The sequence below is a fragment of the Hordeum vulgare genome, chromosome 6H, assembly GCF_904849725.1.
Source record: "Hordeum vulgare subsp. vulgare chromosome 6H, MorexV3_pseudomolecules_assembly, whole genome shotgun sequence".
NCBI lineage: Eukaryota > Viridiplantae > Streptophyta > Magnoliopsida > Poales > Poaceae > Hordeum > Hordeum vulgare.
In genome coordinates this window covers 394,376,696-394,380,042 of record NC_058523.1, presented here as the reverse complement: position 1 = coordinate 394,380,042, position 3,347 = coordinate 394,376,696, and positions in this window count along the sequence as shown.

Here is a 3,347-nt window from a genome sequence, read left to right as displayed (position 1 = left end):
GCACTTGATTTGGAACTCTTCCTATCCTAATGGTGCACCCACTGGCACACCAATGGGTCATTCTGATGGAAAACCATTTTGAAGTTACACCCTCAACTCAAATCTCTCGCCTCTTGCTCTGTAGGACAAGGAAGATCTGCTCTTTTCAGGCCTGAAATGGAGCACTACACCTCTTAATATACATTACCCATAATTTTTCTATTTTGCCATTGATAAGTCCATCTCTGTTCAACAAGTGGCCGAGACTTAAAAATTTGAAGAAACTCCACACATACAACTGTCTATTCAGGTCTTTGGTCAAGTCCAAGAAGTGCAATAAGTTATCAATCATACAAGATTCACTAACCAGAATGACAAATTGCACTATATATGGAACTCTCGTAATTTTTATGTTGCCAAGTTGTACAAGTATTTAATACAAGGGGACATGGTTTCTCCCATCTTGAGTAAGATTTGGAAATCCACAGTTATCGAGAGATACAAAAACTTATCCTAGTTTCTTGCCCTTAATGGACTAAACATGAGAAGTCTACTCCACAGAAAGTCCTTTTATGTACCCTCTTATCTATGTGATATATGCAATGAGCATTTGTAAGAATGCCCCCTCCATCTATTCTCGGATTGTAGGTTTTCTATCCAATGCTGGGATACGATCAACCCCAACGAAAGAGAGATATTTCTGTCCTCCAGGACATCAACTTGGCTCTAAATGAATTACCCGCTAATTTGGAAATCAGCATACTTATTATGAGTTGCTCGCATATCAAGATGCATAGAAACAAAAAAATATTCAAACATATAGCTCCAAACATCACCTCCTTGGAATTGCAACTCAGAAAAGACCTAGAAATGCTAAAGCATAGATCTAAACATCGCCTACATCAAGTTCTTCAAGGATGGATTGAGTCAAGATTAGCCTAATTTATTAATCTTTCTTATGTTTCCTAGGGAAAGCATTGGATAGATGGATTCTTACATCCTCTTGTAATATATTTTATACGCAACTATTTTTGGTTATTTTAATGAAAATTACCATAAAACTATTTTTCTACGAGTCGTGCCTCAAAAAAGAAAAGACAACCAAATGCACATAAAATAACTTTAGATTGGCCAAAAGATCATCAGAGTTCGTCGCGGGACAAGTTCATAAACTTGAACAACTAAAAATGATACAAACATAGGAAAAGGTGTGGGATCACCACTCCACGTCGGACCTTTGCCCTTATGGTTGCCGGTGCAGTTGCAGGCATCCGTAGCTGGGCGAGGATCTTGGTTGTCATCGGAGGAGGTTGAGTTGTACTCATTGTCGTCATCGGACGAGAAATCTGAGAGGACGATTATCCCCTTCATCTGGCGGATGCCCATGTCTTGATGCCGCTTCAACTTGGCCACCCAAGTGGCCTCCTTCCATCGCGCTCCGGCTGCTCAATAGAATGCCGAGGCGCCATCGCGTTCTTCTGTCATAGGCGGCAAGATCCCGTCTACACCGTGTGAGCGATTCGTGGTAGACCCATGCGAGGAGTCGCTGGTCCTTGTCGGCCTCCGCCAACACCCCACGATAGTGATGAAAGGACTGCTCCGCCGCGTCCCTCTTTCTTGCCCGCTGCATCTCGCGACGAGCTGTGAGTGCCTCTGATTTTGGCGTGTGCATACGGTCCGACGATGTGTGCACTAGAACCACTGCCTCTGGCATGAAGCATCGGCCGGCGGGGAAGGGCCGGTGCGGGGGTGGAGCAGACTGCAATGTCTTGGCGGAGTTGCGCACGTGCTTGGAGAGTCTAGGTTCGGCGTGTGCGCTGCATCGATGTGGGAGCTGCAGCGACGCTGCACATCAAGAGCTTCCCCGGGTGTCCGCCTTGGACCGCTCCGAGGTAATGCATAGAGTCAACTCCACGTTGACATCGAGGTTAGAGTCGGATTGGCTGTCGGCGCTCGAGATTGCGCCAGATTGTATTGGAATTCAAGAGAGGACACGAGAAGATGGAGCGACAGAGCAAAGTGTGTGAGCTAGCATTCCAAGAAAGAAGTCAGATTTGGTTTTTTGTGGGACAATGATGAGACCTGTGATGGGTCATGCGTGTCAGTTACAACGTGACAAACGTGTTCGGGCGTGCTCGGACCGCCCCTTATCCGCACTAGATTTGAACTAGATATGAGGGGCGACAAACAAGCCAGACATTTGATGCCGGTTTGAGGTGTTCTGATGAATATATTTTTGTAACCGGTCTGCCTGTCAGGATGTTTGAGATAGATACAGGGCGACAGACTGTAGATGCTCTAATCTCTACTGTTCGAAAAGTAGTCACCAGGAACAAGGAACACCTTTTTTGCCAGCTATTGTCGACTAAATAAACAAGGTAGGACTTTCTTGGACGCGTCTAGCGAGTGGCCGGCCATATATGGAAACATTTTGTCTTCCCTAATCCATATTAGAAAAAGTATCGTGCGAACATGCAAAAATGTAAAAAAGCACGATAAGAACATGTATGGACATATTTAATTTAAACTTTACAATTTTTAAAAAGCCATAACTTTTGTACCGAATATGAAAATTGAGATCCGTTTTCATCTCTGGAACCTCGCGATGTGCTCTTTGAAACTAGATATCGCATGAGTATGTGTCGCCGAAATTTTTTATGAGCAATTTATTCCCCGTTTTGTGCAACTGCGTAGGCGTTAATGTGCAACTACCTCAGAGGCAACATGCTTCCCCCCTACTCATGAGAATGAAGTTTTGTGCAACGGACTAGCAGTCGATGTGCAACTACCTGACACTGGATGTGCAACTTCATGCCTTCATCGCGAACATGCAGTTTTTACTAATATCACCTCCACCCCAAAACTACCCCCTTCCAGTGAAATGTGCAACTTCGTATGTTTCCCGGTCAACTGCCTAGTAATTGATGTGCAACTACCCCTAGTTCATGGATGTGCTTTCATTGTTTGTTCTCATCGTCCAACTATCTAGCACTGAATGTGCAACTTTAGATACTGCCACGGCCAATTGTCTAAAAGAATTGTGCAAATTTTCATCATACCCTCATGGACGATATAGTTTTCGTTACTAGCAACTGGTCAAAAAACCACCCCTGCTAGTGAGATTTGCCATTTTAGTACCCTGTCTATATGCAACTTTTCACTATACACGTGAATGTAGAATTTCCACCATCCAAACTATCCTTGCCTATGAGATGTGAAACTTTATTTGTTTTCTTGATCAACTACCTAGCAGACTATGTGCAACTCTGTTTGTTGTCCCCGCCAATTGAAACTATATATCCACAAGTAGGAAGAAAAATGAGTTACACATCGATTAATAGGCAGTTGGCTTGAAAACCAGACTAAAT